This window comes from Dermacentor albipictus, chromosome 10 (genome assembly GCF_038994185.2).
Source record: "Dermacentor albipictus isolate Rhodes 1998 colony chromosome 10, USDA_Dalb.pri_finalv2, whole genome shotgun sequence".
NCBI lineage: Eukaryota > Metazoa > Arthropoda > Arachnida > Ixodida > Ixodidae > Dermacentor > Dermacentor albipictus.
Genome location: NC_091830.1, coordinates 57,358,856 through 57,378,818, shown reverse-complemented (window position 1 = coordinate 57,378,818; position 19,963 = coordinate 57,358,856). Strand labels below are relative to the sequence as shown.

General features: G+C 47.3%; 1 protein-coding gene across 3 annotated transcripts in view; it reads right to left on the bottom strand.

Annotated features, from left to right (window-relative positions):
* The window catches only part of LOC139050375 (uncharacterized), a 412,530-nt gene that overhangs the window by 114,295 nt on the left and 278,272 nt on the right, over positions 1–19,963 (bottom strand). Inside the window, exon 1 of one of the 3 annotated variants that reach the window (XM_070526635.1) lies at positions 4,269–4,392. The exons of the other annotated variants lie outside the window; for them this stretch is intronic. The gene's annotated coding sequence lies outside the window, so the exon portion shown is untranslated. Of the gene's footprint in view, positions 1–4,268; positions 4,393–19,963 lie in introns of those variants that run through there. 3 annotated transcript variants of the gene reach the window in all.

Genomic DNA, 19,963 nt, shown 5'->3' with positions numbered 1-19,963 from the left:
TCTCCATGCACTCTCAGATTTCCTCTCTTCCGTATACTCCGCGTGCTCAGGAACTCCAGAGAAGGCAAGAGCCTAGATCACACTTTCACATGCACTGAGTCAGTTGCAGCGTACCTATAGGACTTACGAAACAGCGTATAGAGGGACGTCGGACAGCTAAAAAATGCAAAGAAGGTTTCAGAGGTAAACGCGAAAGAAATGCGTCCGCATTAGGTCGCATTTCTTTTACGTCGACGATCCATAATTTAAACAGCGTTTGCCAAATTTGAAAGTGATTTTTCGGTAGGTCAGTCGACACATGTCCTGGCTGTTTGATGAGCGAAGTGCTACTGCCGGTGGTCCGGCGTAGGCGAACATAAATGACACTATATATATTTATATATTAAGAATTACTTCCATTCACTTTGTGGACTTCCGCAGAACTATTACGTCAAACTCTTGCCTTTGCTTCAGACTAGTTGATGAGTTCGACTTCGCCCTACCATCTGTTAGCCGTCTGGTTAGTTCAGATGATAGAATGGCTGCTTCGGAAAGGCGGTGGTCCCGGTTCGAGCCCCGGACCCAGGACGAATTTTCCTTCAACTGCAAAGCTTTTTCTTTCGAAATCCCGTTGGGTTTTCTTTGTAGCAGTTGCTACGAATGGATACATGCCTCATTTTAGCTTAATATTTACTTCCTCCCCCCCCCCCCTTGCGGGATTCCGCAATACTACCACGTCAAACTCTTGCCTTTGCTTCATAGTTGATGATGAGTTCCACTTCGCCCTACCATTTACGAGCCGCCCGGTTAGCTCAGATGGTAGAACGGCTGCCCCGTAAAGGTGGTGTTCCCGGGTTAGAGCCCCGGACAAGGACGAATTTTTCTTCCAATGCGAAACATTTTCTTTCGAGGAACCCATTGGTTTTTTTTGTAGCAGTTGCTACGATTGGGTGGATGTCTCATTTCCCCTTTATTAAAATCTTGGAATCATGGCCTCGCATATGATCGTAAGTCGTACGAAATGCCTGACGTGTATCTTTGAAGCGTCGGCGTGAATGTACGCATTGATGGGGTGGTCACACAGTAAAGGCATTATTGCTGCCGTATTTGCACACCTGACTAGGCCAATCCATATTCCCAGAGCTTGCACAGACTGGAGGGAACGGAGGTGGGTGTTACCGGTCCCTCCCAGTGCAGGTAAGCTAAATCGTTGGATACCCAGAAACAGTACTTTATATAGTAGGTGCATCGTCATCACAGAGGCATCCCATTACTTTCCCGCAACAAATCTGAGGACATTGGCTATCGTGGCCGTCTTCTTTTCCGGGTAGGAGGCATTAGGACTTCAGGAGAGATGTCGATTTATCATGAGTCTCAGAAAGCGGTGCGTCTACTCGTAGGTGATTCAAAGCAGTTTCAAAGCATATGAGGCTGCACACACTTTTTTAAAACGATAACCTGTCCTAGAAGGCACGTGAAGGCATGTAAGTATTGATGAGCACAAGCTGAGCCTTTTGCTTCAATTAGGGCATATATGCAGATGCAGGCATAGAGAACTGACATGGGTCGGTCACAAGCACCGCAAAATTGAATGCATCGATGACTTTCTGGTTACGGTGGTATGTTTTGCCTGCCGAAGTTCGTCTGCGAGCAATCACAGTGCTACGCGAACAAAATATAAAACAAGACATGAAAGCAAAAATACCATAAAGATTATAACATCTCTGCAAAATCTGCAATCTTTTTTCTCCGTGATATCATGTTTCTTGTATATTATCAATTTGTTCTACTTTAGACAGAGGGTGAAAACATGCGGTCAGAAATTATCGTGTCAAGCACTGCAAGAGCAATATGAACGCATACAAATCCGTAGATTCAGGAACAATACGTGCCTCATTTTGCGTGTAGGTAACATGTCTGTATGCAGTCTCAGCCAATTTATTCTCATGTGTCGGCCAAAAAACGCTTGAATCACTTTGAGAAAAACTTTATTTCCATTACAGTTTCATCATCAGTTGCATTTCATCGAATCGTATTCTCTAGAGCCTGAGAGACCCAACTCATCACACTTTAGTGCAAAACTGATGCGAGGGTAATTTCCCTGCACGAAAACACTGACACTTTTAGATTCATAGTAGAAACAAATATTTGCCTTGAAAAAAGGAAAAGGTAATTTTTTCGCGTGTCAATCGCGTTACGATGTCGCACTGATTACAGCACATCCCTCCTACACGTGCAGTGGCCTCCTATGAAAAGTGTAAGTAACTATGGCAATGCGGTGAAACGCTAGTAACAATCTCCGCTGCCTACCGTAATTCCATTTTCTGGTAAAAACAGTTCAGAAATCATGCTTGCTTTAGCCAGTGAATGTAGAAATGTTTTCTGTTTAAAGGTCACTGAAGAAAAAGAGAAAATCTATTTTGACTGAGTGTTCGATAGAAGGTTTTTAGCAAACTAGGGTTAAATTCATTTCTATTATTTTTTGCCTACGTGAGGCGCTTATGTGCCGCAAACGTGTCAAACAACTGGAAGGCTCAGCCTTTGCTCATTTCAGAATGCAGTGCAACCATTACTTGCTGAGGCGAAATCTACAAGCTTGGAAAAAAATTCAAAAGCCATGGCGACACGTGTTGTTCCTGCATAATTTGCAAGAGGACATCGACACCTGCCTGCTGTTTTTCTGCTGTTGCAGGCTTGTGAAGCCGCCGCTTACAATGACGCTTGCCTATTTCGTAAGAGAGACCTGTTATTGATCAGTCTCATTTAGGTTAACTCTGTATTTATCCTGCTAATGCACTCTCCAGTCCAGTTTACTTGCGATCTCTGACGCAAATCATATATAACGACTTAACCGCTTGTCAAATAAGAAAACGGATTCATAGCGCGGGAACTTTGGCACTATGAAATTGTATTCCTCTTTGCTCCCTTGGAGGTTACATGGTGTGAACTACTTATTGTCTAATGTGCACTGAGAGAATCACTTAAACTGTCTCGAATTATCTGCTACGTACGTAAATGCAAAACGAAAATACATGTTACTAAAAAGGTGGTACACGACAGAGGGATCGCATTTTAAATTTTGACCCTATTTTCATCCTAAATTGCCTGTTATGCCAGGCTTGGGCTAAGTACGTGAAGCGTAATATCCACTTTGGATGTTTGTTTGGTGTGTTCATTTGAAACAGCTGTATGTTATATTTGGATCTCTGTTTAAAACGAGAATGCTCTAACAGTTCTCTTGGCGTTCATTATGCCTAACGGTAGCCGACAAGCAGAAAGTCTGTAATATCATTGCATCATGTGAGGAGGGGTCGCCGTTGCCGCGGCTAGACCAACCAGCGGAGGAGCAACATATAGCATGGTCGCCGAATCATGCTTCACCTTCAGACAACAGCGAAGTCGAGGACAAATTGTCGCCATGATAAGGGTCCTTATGAACACACTTTTAGCCCTAAATAACTGCCAAGGTGCACTTCAAATACTGGACGCCCTGAAACCGGTACTGTCCAGTCTTGGGAAGCACCGTGGCTGCTCCTCTGCACTCGTAAAATTCCAAAGTCAAGGAAGCGTCTGTATTCTCGTGAAATGCTCGAAGCCTTCAATACCATATTTCAGACTTTCATCCATTTCTTTATAAGAACAAATCATCGTCATTTGTGACGATGAGAGCGCCATCCGCCTATCAGCATATGAAGCTTTCATATCTGCCACCCGTAGCGACCACAGAAAAGTCATGGTTCACGTCAGATGCAACTTCACTTATATTTTACACACAGTGGCATTAAACGATGATAATCAGTGCGCATGCTTGACCATTAAATGCAAGAACATTGCACTCACGCTAACAGGTGCCTACATTCCACCTTCGAGCTGATTTAACAACGCAAGACTAAGTGCAATTTTATCAGCCACACTTTAACCATGAATTATTGCCTCCGATTTCAGCGCACAGCATACGCTGTGGGGAAGCTTAAATGCGGATTCCCGGCGAAGACGTGTACTATCCTTTGCGTTGGACCATGAACTATGCTGCCTAATTGATGGCAGCCCCACTTTTCTGCTGTGATTGACATAGAGCAGCAGCCTGGGCTTCACTTTTGTTTCCAGATGCCTCAGTGCCATTGTAAAATGCAGTACAACTAATCCTTTTTGATGGACAATCTACAAGCTTGCAAGACAATTCAAAAGCCATGGCGACACGTGTTCCTACAGAATTTGCACGAGGGCATTTGCCTGTTGTTTTTATGCTGTTTCAGGCTTGTCAAGCCTCCGCTTACAACGACACTTACCCATTTCGTATTCAAGACCAGTTATTTATCAGTCTCATTTAAGATAACTTCATTTTTATCTTGCTATATTACGATCTCCACTCGATTCCACTTGCGGTCTCTGAAGTTATTCATACAACAGGACTAAAACGCCTGCAAAAAAGATAAAAAAAGAGTTCATAAAACAAGAAGCTTTGTCACTCCGCGATTGCCTTCCTCTTTGCTGCCTTGGACACGACAATGCATGAACTATTTATTGTCTGATATACACCGATGTAACAGTTACAACAGGACAAGATTTTGTTTTATCTAAGCACTTGCACTTCATATCACGTAACGGACGTGATTGATGTTTCTATGCCAGCGTCTGGTACAACAGACAAGAGAGAATCATTCAAGCTGTCTTGAATTATCTGCTACGTATGTAAATGCGAAACGAAAGTACCCGTTATAAATATGTAAATGGCAATACGGGGATTGCATTTAAAATTTTGTCTTCATTTGTATCCTAAATGGCCTGCTACCACCGGCCTGGGTTGAGCAGACAAAATGTTGAGCCCTTTCGCTGTTTCTTACGTCTATTCATTTGAAACAGCTGTATGCTATAGATAGATCTCTGTTTTAAAAACCCTGTAACGCTTCTCTTGATGTTCATTATGTGTAACAGTGACCGACAAGCAGAAAGGCTCCAATATTATTGCCTCATGGGAACAGTGCCCACCGTGACCATGGGTAGACCGACCAGCGCAGCGGCTATAATTAGTACACTACCCGAATAATGCGTTACCTTCAGACAAGAACGAATGCGATAACAAACAAGTTGTCACCCTGATAAGCCCCTTAACAACACATTCCGAGTAATAGTGACTAGCATGCACTCTCCGGCGGATCGATGTGTGTTTCAAATACTGGATGCCATGAATCCGTTACTGTCGAGTATTGAGAAGCACCACTGCTGCTCCTCTGCAGTCGTTCCTTAAAGAATATCAATGAAGACTATCATCATCAGCCTGGTTACGCCCACTGCAGGGCAAAGGCCTCTCCCATATTTCTCCAACAACCCCGCTCATGTACTAATTGTGGCCATGCCGTCCCTGCAAATTTCTTAATCTCATACGCCCACTTAACTTTCTGCCGTCCCCTGCTACGCTTCCCTTCCCTTGGGATGCAGTCCGTAACCCTTAATGACCATCGGTTATCTTCCCTCCTCATTACATGTCCTGTCCATGCCCATTTCTTTTTCTTGATTTGAACTAAGATGTCATTAACTCGCGCTTGTTCCCTCACCCAATCTGCTCTTTTCTTATCCCTTAACGTTAGACCTATCATTCTTCTTTCCATAGCTCGTTGCGTCGTCCTCAATTTGAGTAGAACCCTTTTCGTAAGCCTCCAGGTTTCTGCCCCGTAGGTGAGTACTGGTAAGACACAGCTATTATACACTTTTCTTTTGAGGGATAATGGCAACCTGCTGTTCATGATCTGAGAATGCCTGCCAAACGCACCCCAGCCCATTCTTATTCTTCTGATTATTTCTGTCTCATGATCCGGATCCGCAGTCACTACCTGCCCTAAGTAGATGTATTCCCTCACGACTTCCAGTGCCTCGCTGCCTATTGTAAACTGCTGTTCTCTTCCGAGACTGTTAAACATTACTTTAGTTTTCTGCAGATTAATTTTTAGACCCACTCTTCTGCTTTGCCTCTCCAGGTCAGTGAGCATGCATTGCAGTTGGTCCCCTGAGTTACTAAGCAAGGCAATATCATCAGCGAATCGCAAGTTACTAAGGCATTCTCCATTAACTTTTATCCCCATTTCTTCCCAATCCAGGTCTCTGAATGCCTCCTGTAAACATGCTGTGAATAGCATTGGAGAGATCGTATCTCCCTGCCTGACGCTTTTCTTTATTGGGATTTTGTTGCTTTCTTTATGGAGGACTACGGTGGCTGTGGAGCCGCTATAGATATTTTTGAGTATTTTTACATATGGCTCGTCTACACCCTGATTCCGTAATGCCTCCATGACTGCTGAGGTTTCGACAGAATCAAATGCTTTCTCGTAATCAATGAAAGCTATATATAACGGTTGGTTGTATTCCGCACATTTCTCTATCACCTGATTGATAGTGTGAATATGATCTATTGTTGAGTAGCCTTTACGGAATCCTGCCTGGTCCTTTGCTTGACAAAAGTCTAAGGTGTTCCTGATTCTATTTGCGATTACCTTAGTAAATAGTTTGTAGGCAACGGACCGTAAGCTGATCGGTCTATAATTTTTCAAGTCATTGGCGTCCCCTTTCTTATGGATTAGGACTATGTTAGCGTTTTTCCAAGACACCGGTACGCTCGACGTTATGAGGCATTGCGTATACAGGGTGGCCAGTTTCTCTAGAACAATCTGCCCACCATCCTTCAGTAATTACTTGGCCACAACCTCCTATATGAACAACACAATGAAGAGTATATTCCAGTGCAATTGTCGAAGCCTTAATTCGCGTATTTCGGGCTTTCGTCTGTTTATTTTTCAGATGAAATTTTTAGTTCTCGTCATTGGTATGCTGTTTTCATGTCTGCCAGCTGTAATGACCGCAGCGTAGTCATCATTTGCGCAAGATGCGATTTCCCCTTATGTTTTGCACCCACTGGCACCTGATAACTACAATCAGTATGTATGGTTAACCATAAACTGAACGAACGTTTCCCTTACGCTCATATGTGCGTACATTTCACCTTCGAGCCGATTCACTTAAGTATGGACTCTCGAGGAAGACGTGTACTACCCTTTCCGTCGGACCATGAACTATACTGCCTAAATAATGGCAGTCCCATTTGACAGTCCCAGTGATTACCTCAGTGCGAGTGTGAAACGTGTGAAATAGTTTCCGGACAAAGAAACGTATGGTAGTGACAACGTTCCAACATTTGTTAAAATAGAAGGCACAGGCAAGTCACACACTTCAACAGTTCTTCAACGCATCGACTGGCCGCAATGCACTTTACTCATAGAGGATAATTGGTAAAAGTCTCAGCACTGTCTACATGTGAATATTCAGCAGCTAATTAATGACGCTGCTCAAAAATTGACCAGCGTTTTTAGGCATATTCCTAAGTTTTCCTAATTCGAAGCAGCATTGGAGCGGCTCCGAGCAAATCGCCATCCTGTGGAACAATGGCACCAAGTCCATCTACCCCTTAAGGAGGGGGAGACGCTTACAGAAGAAGATACAGCGTCTGATCAACAATCTCTAAGGTGGAAGCCATTCTGTGATTCCCTTGACCCACAAAACCCTGTTACATATATGGAGAACGGGGTGCGGCCTTCGAACACCCCCGCAACAGCGCTATCCTTCAAATGCGTGGCTCTCTGCGAAGGTCGCCGACAGATCGTTGTATCGCAGGTCGTTTGTTCGAAGGTTGCTGGTCTACCGTCCTCGTTCCCCGCACATGATCCCCATGACGCTCGAATCTTGCGGGATTCTCGCATGGGCAATCTGTTTTCTATCGAGGAGTTACAAGAGGCTTTTGGAGCGTGCAGACGTTCCTCCTAGACTGGGCCTGACGGGGTGACATACGCAGCTCTTTGCAACTTCGGTCAAACAGCCCGACATACTCTTATGGACGCGTACAGCACTTCATGGCGTAAAGGACGAGTTACTGCTGCATGTAATTCCAGCCGCCTTGTGCCTTTGCTCAAACCACGCACATCACCTCTAGACGTGGCGTCTTAGTGTCCCATTGCTCTAGCCAGTGGTCTAGGAAAGGTGATGGAGAGAATGATGCTGACACGTGCAGAAAGGCATCTAGAACATTACGATATGTGCCCTGTTGCTAAGGCAAGCTTCCCACGCGGACGCTCTTCTAACGATGACGTCAGAGATCTTGTCTCATCTGTTGAGCACGGAAAAAGGCCTAAGGAGACTGTCAGCAGAGGTGTTCGTGGACGTCAAAGGCGCTTATGACGACGCTGTGATGTTATTGGGCCGGATCACTCCAGAAAAAGGGAGAAGCAGCACGCCAAAGCAAAAACACACATCAGACATGTATTTAGATACGTAACACGGATAATGGCACACACGCGTCACAATGTTCCAAAATGCCTCATAGGCGACATGCACTATATGTATCGGTGGATTACGATCGGCCTACAGTTCCGGCGGCAGCTTGTGTCGCCGTGTCTTAGACCTCGTTGAACCGATGCCGGCCAGCGGGGTCGGACAACAGTGTAGGACGGCCGGGTCGGACAGCTAGGTCGGACGGCCGGGACGGTCGGCTGGGTCGGACAGCCGGGTTGGACGGCCGGGTCGGACAGCTGGGTCGGACGGCCGGGACGGTCGGCCGGGTCGGATGGCCGGGTTGGACGGCCGGATCGGACCGCCTCGCGGCGCTCAGGTAGCCGGCCGCAGTCACCGGGTCGCGTCCACAGCTGGCGGGGTAGCCCTGTGGCCGCTCACCCGAACGCTCGAGTGCCCTGGTTCCGGACCGCCAGCCCTCCTGGACCAGTGCCCAGCGGAAGAGCGGGGCGAGGTAGCCTCCCAGCGGGTGACAGTGTTGCTTCAGGTGTGGCGTATTGGCGTGGTCGGCGATAGCTCCTATGGGCCAGACGCCCAGCGAGGAAGCTGCTTTTCGGCGACCGCCGAATCTCGCGCACCGCTCACGCCACGAGCCACGGGCCACACTCTCGCGCCACGCTTTTTGAGGCGCCACTGCCGGCGCTCCCAAATCGGTGTCGATGATGATGATGGTCCTCTTCGCCACCGCACGGCGCACCGTCTTCTTATGTTTAGGCTTCGCACTCCCGCGTACCATATATTATGACAAACGCAACTAATCGAGCCATCTTGGACGCCTTGGGCATGTCGGCCTAGGTGGCCTTGTTTTTTTATGGATATTCAGCCACTTGAAGGACCGATCATTCTTGGTGAGGAAGTGTGTCATCAACACACACTTCGCGTAGCGTACCATGAGGTTGAGTATTGCACCCCACTCTAATTATATTGTTCTCTTCGACCAGGTTCATGCACTTTCGCAATGCGGCCAAGTATAGATCTATGCAGACGATATATATATATATATATATATATATATATATATATATATATATATATATATATATATATATATATATATATATATATTTATTTGCGTGCCAGACTCCAAAAAGCAGCCACACTAACATCAGATTATATTAAAGCATGATGTATGGAGGTCTCTTCTGACGAGTGCTCTATCATCGCTTTCATGCGTAAAGCAATGAGATCGCCCGTTGTCAGTATTAATACACACCCAATCACCTACGAGTAGACGCACCGCTTTCTGGGACTCATAATAAATCGAGATCTCTCCTGAAATCCTCATGCCTCCTACCCGGAAAAGAAGACGGCCATGATTACCAATGCCCTCAGATTTCTTGCGGGAAAGTAATGCGATGCCTCTGTGATGACGATGCACCTACTATATGAAGTACTGATCCTGGGTATCAAATGATGTAGCCTACCTGTACTGGGAGGGACCTGTAAGACCCACCTGCGTGCCCTCCAGTCTGTGCAAGCTCTGGGAATATCAATTGGCCGTTAGCATATTCGACACAGTACGTCCTTTTATTAACAAGCGTATTCATGACACTTATTCGTAGTGTTCTTGTTTCGTAATAGCACCGTTTGGTCAGGAGTAAAACACTGCTGGAACACGACAAAAGAGTTACGAATAACCGCCGTAGATTCGAATGTGACAAGAAAGGTCTACCCTGTCGACATTGCTGGCAGAAAGTTGTTGAAATTTGCTTGGCCTTTCAAAAGATATTTTTAGTGGTGCTCTTTGAGTAGAGTTGGCGCATGAGCAAGTTTGATAGAAGGCAGCAGGGAAACGTTTCAAATGTAGGGTTATGTAAAGCGACGGTTTCTCTCCATGTTACCTTTCCTCGCTGAATATATACATACATACATACACACACACACACACATATATATATATATATATATATATATATATATATATATATATATATATATATATATATATATATATATATATATATATATAGTCATATAATTAGAAGCCAACAAAGACTGACACCGAGTACAACATAGGGGAAATTGCATGTGCTTAAAAATGAAATAAAGTAATGATAAATTAATGGAAATTAAAGTGGATGAAAAAACAACTTGCCGCAGGTGGGAACCGAACCCACAACCTTCGCATGTCGCGTGCGATGCTCTACCAATTGAGCTACCGCGGCGGCGTTTCCCCATCCACTTTCTTGGGTATTTATGTGTACTAGTAGAACCCTGGGAGTGGGTTTATTGGGAGTGGTTTATTTAGAACCCTGGGAATGTGGGTTTATTGACCAGTTGCCTTCACCCGAAAAGATCACGTTCTCGTGACGCCTGCGGCAAAAAAGACGTTCCACGTCCGCCGCCAACGTCTGTGAGTGGGGGCGCTGGCTAACACTCCCAGGGTTCTACTAGTACACATAAATACCCGAGAAAGTGGATGGGGAAACGCCGCCGCGGTAGCTCAATTGGTAGAGCATCGCACGCGACATACGAAGGTTGTGGGTTCGGTTCCCACCTCCGGCAAGTTGTTTTTTAACGCGATAGCGTTAAGGAGCTCGTGTCGCAGAAAAGCCGGTATCGTCGGCGTCGGTGTCGGCGTTTGCGGCGTTGACCGTGAGCGATAAATCACGGCAGGCGCTTCATAAATAAAAAGCAACTTCCAAGATTGGCCCGGTGGGAATCGAACCAGGGTCTCCGGAGTGTGAGACGGAGACGCTACCACTCAGCCACGAGTTCGATGCTTCCAAGCGGTGCAAACGCGCCTCTAGTGAATGCGGTGTTGCCTTCGAAACGAGCCGTGTAAAGTTATACTGCGGTGTATATCGGTAATTATGAACATGTAACGTACAGAAGTCACAATTACACGAGTTGCGAAGTGCGTTTCCGCTGCATTTCTTCTGCGCTTTCCGCACACGCAGAGCCATTTTGCGGCAAACACAGAAGACCCCCTCCTCTCAATGTACGGCGCTGCCCCGACAGAAGGCGCGCCGCGCGCGCATTGGGACCGCTGCCAGGCGCGTCGCGGGACTCCCTCTCCCCTGACGACGCTTCGCCGTGCTCCCGGTTTAGATTACTATCTATCTCTCTGCCCGTGCCGATCACGACGTTTGGCTGGCGTAGATCGTTTCCCCTCCGAGACACCGAGTTCTTTGGTTCGTTCCGTTCGCTCAGGCGCACGTTTCGTTGCCGCGCCGAACGCTGCGTTGCTCGACGCTCACCGCGTGATAGGTGGGCGCTAAGTCCGATGCGGGGCGCATCGTAAGTGATCGCTGTGCCGTAGCGCATTGTCTTATACCCCTTGGCGGGTTTACGGGAACGCTGTCGCGTCCCACTCTTGAAGGCGAAGCTTAAGCGTCCTCCAATTTTTCATCCACTTTAATTTTCATTAATTGATCATTACTTTATTTCATTTATTAAGCACATGCAATTTCCCCTATGTTGTACTCGGTGTCAGTCTTTGTTGGCTTGTCATTATATGACTAATAATTATCGGGTCCCTCGGTTAACCCCCTTTCTTCTCGTTTATATATATATATATATATATATATATATATATATATATATACACATATATATATATATATATATATATATTGAGTGTTTGTTATGACTGATGCATGGAGGCACCCCGATGAAGACGACGATTGCTCACTGGTTCTCGAGCTGTTTGCTCAACTGGCGAGCGCTGCAGTTACTTTTTGTAAATATACTTTGTAAATTGTCTCCAGTCGTGATCCTTTGTTCACATAGCATTTTTGGTGGCGGGTGCCCTTCTCTGTCCTCGCCATGGAGCTCCGCTGCGGCCGCACCGTCCTGCTTTTCGGCATGGCTCCGAGTGACGACACCTCGTCTGCACCTGCTGCGACCCCGACCAATCCCGACCATTACCATTCACCGCAATGCTGGCATATTACACGGCCAAGATAATGTCGACGCTGAGGACTGGCCCAACCTGTATGAGCATGTTAGCCGAAACTACCGCTGGGACCCTACCAATATGCTAGCCATTGTCCTATTCTGCTTGGGCAGAACGCCTCGTGTCTTGTTCCGGACACACGAGGACGAGATCTCTAGCTGGGATCGTTTCAAGGAGAAGGTCGTCGACATCTTTGGAAACTTGCGCCTATATGCCAATACTTGCGCCTATGTACCAACGGCTCAAGCGATAGCAGGCCCGCATGAAGAGAAAGGGAGAAATCGCGATCGTATCGATTACAAATGAATGTAACAGCTTTCTTCAGCACAGCCTCAAGCTTTGATACATCAGATATGCAGTGAGGTGACCAGACAACAGATGTATATTCGAGAGTGGGCTTCACAATGGATTTGTTAGCTCCTAGTTTGCATTCCTTGGATGAAGCTTTAGTCTTATTTTTAAATAACCAAGTCGCTTTAGTGCTCTGGAACAAATGAAGTCGACGTGTTTGTGCCATTTTGGGTTGAAGGAAAAAGTTGCACCAAGATATTTGAACTCGGTGACATCAGTCAGAATCCTCTCATTTAACGTTTGGATGTGTACGTATGCTAAGAAATTGCGCTGGCCAACATGGGGGAACCCATGGCTCCCGCTTCAGCGTGAATTTTCGTGATCACAATTACTCGAATTGACCGCCTGTAACCATTGAAATAAGCTTTCGCTTTCTCTAAACTCACATGAAACGTTTGTTATGAGCGCGTAAGATTGTTCCGTGATTCCGGCACCCGTAGGCCTCACGAGATGTGTCGGCATAACAACTACAAGATGGTTGGTAATGGAATGTCTTAGCTTGGATACGTTTGACCCGAGGCACAACCACATGAGCGGTAACAGATGAAGTAGACATGTTAATGATGACAGCTAGATCCACACACTGAACGCGGCCTACGCATTCCCCACGACGTAAAGTGGAGGGACATTAGTATTCGTTGGATGCGAGCAGTTTGCTGATGCCGTCACGAACTTCTAAAAGAGGAAAAGGCAGCGGGGAACGTTTGTGATGAACGAAGATAGCAGATGGCGTAAAAAGTGTGCTTTCATCAGCGACGATGTTACAGGACCCCGTGGAAAAACCAGAAGCGTGTGATGGAACTGGGACGTCTTCTACAGGAAATACATTTATCTCCAGCTTCGAAAGCATCAAGAAATGGGGCAGCGCAACGTATTTTCAAATTCTACTTCAGCACGAGAACTGTCGATGACGGCCTTACAAGCGGAAAGAAAGTCCCAGCCGAATATGACGCCGTGGCAACACGAATTCCACACCATTAAATAGGCTGATGTAGAGGAGGCCGTTACTCACAACGCAAGCATTACATGCGGTCAGTGCTGGCAGTACGAAGTGACACCTTTGGTACTGGCCTCGTAACGTTGCTGAGCAAACGGCTAAGTTTTATACTAAGGACTGAAAAAACGGCGGCACCAGTGTCAGGGACGGCGAGTGCAGCGACGTCGTATACGTATAGATCAATCACATCAGTTGTTGAAGCGAGACGCTTTGGTCTTTTTGTGGGTGACGCAGCCCTCACCTCTGGAACTGCTCCGGCATAGACGGACGACGACGCATCGGCAATATCAAGCCGCGTCGAGGTGATGGCGAACCGTAGTCAACAAGAGGGCAGTGACAAGAGGGAGTAAACATCTGGCCGGGGTTCCTCGATGCGGAGGACGACGGGTACGGCGAAACATATATGTCGGAGTGGAAGCTATGGCGGTAGGATATTGCGCGGTGACGGCGAAATCGTCCATTGTGGCCAGGTCAATTTCACGCAAGACATGTTGGCCAGTTGTCAGGAGTGCGTCATTGTCCAAAGCTTTGTGGGTACCTCGGCTGAACGAAGTGAGTGTCCTAGATGGACGCAGTGGCACGGCTGACGGGAATGCTGCCAGCGGCTAGGGTAGAAGCCGTGCGATAGCCTCAGCATAGCTGAGAGCTACGCCCCCTCGGTATTGCCAATGGGAGGCGACACTGGTGGAGTCTCGGTGCCAGAACGCAGAGCTAGGAAACCTGGCAAAGTGTGGCGAGCAAAAGGAAAGCCGATTGTGCGGCTGAGGACAGCAGCGAAAGCTGACGAGCGATCTCCGCAAGGACCAACGTCTTTATCTGGCAAACCAGAGACTCCATATCAAGGCCAGCGGCCACGCTCACGAGGGTGTCGTCGGACACAGGTGGGCTGTCTGCACTGCTACTCGAAGTTGTGGCAGAGCTCAATGGCCTGAGAAACAATGCCACGTGTTTTAACAGCAACGTTTGAAGGACATCGTGGGAAATGGCTGTCATGGTGTGACGTACCTTGTCCGCCTCGGCCATCGACGGGTTTACACGCCGGAAGGGGTCTACGATGTCCCTTTTATGGCTGGTGAACGTTTCGCTAGTTTGTTGGGATCGGCTTCGTAGGCGTTCCGCAGCGGGATTCTTGCGTACGCGTGGGCAGCGGAAACCTTGTGCGATGCTGGTTTTGAAGGTAGCAAACGTGCAGATATCGGCTTAGTGGTTCTTAAGCACAGCTGGGCCACGCCAGTTATATAGAGGATCGCGTTGTTGATCTTTAGGAAATCGTTTAATTGATTGGTGGTGGTCGCTCTTTCATACCATTCCACCCAGTGTTCAACGTCTTTCTCATCAGGGACGCTGATCCCGCAGGGGCGTCTGCGTCAGCAAGCGTTTGGTGCGTTGCGACACCACGGACCCGAGCACAAGGGGGCTGGACCCTCCCGCGCGTAGCCGTGCGCGGCTTAGCCGTGTCCGGGGAAAAGGGGATCCTGGGGGTTGAGCCAATGCCGGGTGTTTGGATCTTTACGGCCCCTCGGCGGCGGCAACACACCCCTTTAGCCTCGGCTTCACGTAGACGGCACCCCCGGACTGACCCACCCGGGGGAAATCGGCAGTCGCCTTTTCCTGTCCTCCTCTGCAATCTTCGTCTTTCTCTCTCGTCTTTTTCATCTTTCCTGTCTTCTCATCACTTCTCCTCACTTCCTAGTTTCCCGGCGGCAAGGGTTAACCTTGTGTAGCTAGCCAGCCTTGGTTATGCTGTATTTGGTTATAGCAGCGATGTACGGCTGGCGTTGGTAGGGTTTCTCTAGCAGGAACTCCTGTCACGTCCCCCTGTCGGGCTCCATGGTGGGTGGTCGGCATCGCGGCCGAAAACCCAACTGTACTTATGGAAAACGCGTTTCCTAAACTCCCTGATCGCCCTCAGAAGCGAGGGCGCACCGAAGAGATCTTTCAGTTTTTCGGACGCCAAGTCCACAATTTTCCTCGTTTTCATGTGATCCACGCAGAAAATACAGCTAAGCAAGTGCGAACAATCTATCCGTTCCTTGTATCTAAGTCTCTTACCAAAGTTTTTGGTACAGGATATAAGGTGTCGAGGATGGCAAGCGGTGACCTCCTCTTGGAGCTCTGCGATCAAAAGCAATTTGAGAAACTGTCTCAGCTAGTATCATTTGGGGAGACCCAAGTTGTAGTAACCACGCACCGCACGATGAATACCTCACGCGGCGTTGTCTCGGACGAGGATTTGCTGGAGCTCACTGAGGCTGAGCTCTTGGAGGGCTTCAGCGAACAGAATGTTATAAATGTCAAAAGGATTAATATGAGGCGAGATGGAAAAGAAATCCATCCAAAACACCTCACTTTCGGCTCAAGTGTCCTCCCCGAGTCCATCGAGGCCGGTTATATCAAACTTCGTGTTAGGCCATACGTGTCCAATCCTCTCAGATGCTTTAAGTGCCAAAGGTTCGGCCACAGTTCACAGAACTGTCGAGGCCGGCTGACATGTGCCAAGTGTAGTGACACTGAACATTCCTCCGAAACCTGCCAGAACACTCCACATTGTGTCAACTGTGATGGCGAGCATGCCGCATACTCGCGGTCCTGCCCGTCATGGAAAAAAGAAAGAGATTGTGACAATCAAAGTCAGTGAAAACGTATCTTTCAAAGAGGCACGTAGGCGGGTGTCATACCTGTCTAAGAGCAGCTTTGCCGATGTGGCGCGTAAGGGGGCAGCGTCACAACGGCCGCCGGCGGCTGTCCGACCCACACCCAGTGAGGCGGCAGCTACGCCATCGGCCCCCTCGGCGGCGGCAGCTAACGCTGCTACGCCAACACGGCAGACGGGGCCATCGACCCCGAAGGTGGGCGCAGCCGAGGCTACCCCAACCTCCTCGGCCCCATCCAGCACTGGCAACAGCCGGCGCAGCCAAATCCCCCAGGTAGCCCCATCGACCTCCGGGCCGGTAGGCGCAGGGGTCTTGCCCTCCAAGGTGGGACTCTCTCTTAAAACTTCTCGCTCGCAAGAGCACGTGTCCGGCGCCTCACAAGAGGCAATGGACACTACACCTATCCCCACGGCGCCCCAAGCACCTAAGGAGCGGCGAGGCTCCCTCGAACGCTCCAGATAGGGCAGAACTCCCGTTACAGGGCCTCGAAAGGGCTCTGTAATTTAATCACTGTAATTTCCGTAATCACTTCTTCTGTTTCTGCAAACACAGCACCTATCCACTCCCAATATATATACACAAATAATTCAATGGAACGTCAGAGGTCTTCTCAGAAACCTTGATGATGTGCAGGAACTTATACAAACACACAATCCAAAAGTGCTGTGTTTACAGGAAACACACTTAAAATCTATACACAAAAACTTTCTCCGAAAGTATGTTACATTTCGCAAAGACCGCGTGGATGCGGTGTAGCCATCATTGCTGACAGAAGTGTAGCATGTCAGCATTTAAAGCTCCAAACGGCCCTTGAGGCCGTGGCCGTCCGAGCCGTACTTTTAAATAAACTCATTACCATCTGCTCTTTGTACATATCACCACATTATCAGCTTCACAGACGAGACATAGAGTCATTAATAGATGAGCTCCCGGAGCCCTATCTGATTCTTGGGGATTTTAATGCACATAGTAGTTTGTGGGGCGATTCACGCTGTGATGCGCGAGGTCGCGTCATTGAACAGCTGCTTTTTTCTTCTGGAGCATGTCTCTTGAATACAAAGGAGCCTACGTATTTTAACCTAGCTAACCAGTGATATTCTGCCATAGATCTTAGCATTTTATCGCCAACACTTTTACCTTATTTTAAATGGAGTGTGCTTAATAACCCGTATGGCAGTGACCACTTTCCAATAATCTTAAGTACGACGGAGCAAGATCAACTTCTCCCGCAGGTCCCCCGGTGGAAGGTTGAATCAGCCGATTGGGAACGGTACCGAGATCTTACTCATATGACGTGGACTGAGATGTCCGGTATAGCCATAGATGATGCTGTCACATATTTTACAGCTTTTATACTAGATGCCGCCTTTAAGTCTATTACCCAAGTGAGCGTCACTGGTTCTAAGCGGCGTGTTCCCAGGTAGAACGATGCATGTAGGCAAGCGCGGAGTAACCAGAACAAAGCATGGGCGCTGCTTCGTGATTCACCAACAGCAGAAAACTTGGAAAACTTTAAGCATGTTAAATCACAGGCGAGGAGAACGCGCTGACAAGCAAGACGAGAGAGTTGGGCAAAGTTTATCTCAAGTATTAACTCTTACACAGATGAGAGAAAAGTCTGGAATGGAGTGAAGAAAGTTAACGGGCAACAAACGTATTCCTTACCGTTAGTAAACAGCCACGGAGAAAGCCTGGAAGATCAAGCCAACTCTCTTGGTGCACATTTTGAATACATATCGAGCTCCTCGCACTACTCCGAAACTTTCCTTAAGAACAAAACGCGAATAGAACAGCAAAAGTTACGAAGGAAATGTGCTAAAGGTGTGGCGTACAACGAACCATTCTCCATAGCAGAACTGCAGGCAGCACTGAACTGTTGTAATACATCCGCCCCAGGTTCAGACCGCATATTATATGAGATGTTGAAACAACTACCGCCCGAAACACGAAAAACCCTCCTTTACCTTTACAACATTATATGGTTTTCCGGCGAGATCCCCTCTGCTTGGAAGGAGGCTATTGTAATCCCAATTCTAAAGCAAGGAAAGGATCCTTCCTCTGTATCAAGCTACAGACCCATAGCACTAACAAGTTGCCTCTGCAAAGCTTTCGAAAAAATGATTAACTGTCGCCTACTACACTTCCTCGAATCAAACAATTCGCTCGATCCATACCAGTGCGGGTTTCGGGAGGGTCGATCTACCAGTGACCATCTTATACGCATAGAGGCACGTATCCGTGAAGCTTTTGTCCATAAGCAGTTTTTCTTATCTGTATTTCTTGATATGGAGAAAGCTTATGATACCACGTGGTGGTTCGGGATATTGAGAGACCTCTCACACTTAGGTATACACGGAAATATGTTCAATGTTATCGAAAGTTATCTGTAAAATCGGACATTCCGTGTTCGAGTTGGCAATGTTTTGTCACGGAAATTTGTACAGGAGACTGGAGTGCCGCAGGGCGGGGTGCTCAGCTGCACGCTCTTTATAGTAAAAATGAATTCTCTCCGTCTACACATACCACATAACATCTTTTATTCAACATATGTTGACGATGTCCAGATAGGATTTCAATCAAGTTCTCTCGCAATCTGTGAGCGACAGGTCCAGCTTGGTCTTAACAAGGTCTCCAAATGGGCTGATGAGAACGGGTTCAGACTGAACCCACAAAAAAGCACCTGCGTTGTTTTCTCTAGAAAAAGAGGCCTACATCCTGATCCTGAAATTGTGTTGCATGATGAGCGTCTGCCTGTAAACAGGGAACATAAATTTCTAGGGATAATTTTAGACGCGAAATTAACTTTTATACAGCACATAAAGTATCTTAAATACAAATGTATGAAAACAATGAATATCTTAAAGGTTCTCTCACGCACAACCTGGGGCAGTGATAGAAAATGTCTCATGAACTTATACAAAAGCCTCATACGCACACGACTAGACTACGGAGCCATAGTTTACCAGTCGGCTACTACAACTGCTCTAAAGATCCTAGACCCTGTCCACCACTTAGGAGTTCGCCTGTACACAGGCGCCTTTAGAACAAGCCCAGTGGAAAGCCTGTACGTTGAATCGGATGAGCGGTCCCTGCATTTGCAGAGAACATATTCGTCTTTCATGTATTTTCTTAGAGTGAACGGAAACAGTCAGCATCCCGCGTATTACACCATAAACGATATGTCCAGTTGTCAACTTTTCCGCAACCGGCCCACACTGGCACAGCCTTTCTCCATGCGTGTTAGAGACATGGCTGAAGAAACAAGGGTTCCACTGCTTGAATACCACCTTATGTCCCCTGCTATACGGCCCCCGCCGTGGCAGTGGCAACCAATAGACTGTGATACATCTTTCGTAGCTGTTACAAAGCACGCGCCTGTCGCGCATATACGAATGTACTTCCTCGAGTTACAGCACAAATACTCCTCTCCTGAATTCTTTACAGACGCATCGAAGTGTGATTCTGGCGTATCCTACGCAGAGGTCGGTCCATCCTTTTCAGATGCCGGTGTTCTGCACCCTAACACAAGTATTTTCACAGCAGAGGCCTACGCGATATTGGCTGCCGTTAAACACATAAATGAATTTAATATCCCAAAGGCAGTTATATACACAGACTCTTTGAGTGTCGTAAATACTTTGAAAACTGTCAGGAAATATCAAAACCCTGTAATTCTATCGCTTTACACAGCATTATGCAACACCTATGAGTCCAAGCAGCATATCGTCGTATGCTGGGTGCCGGGGCACC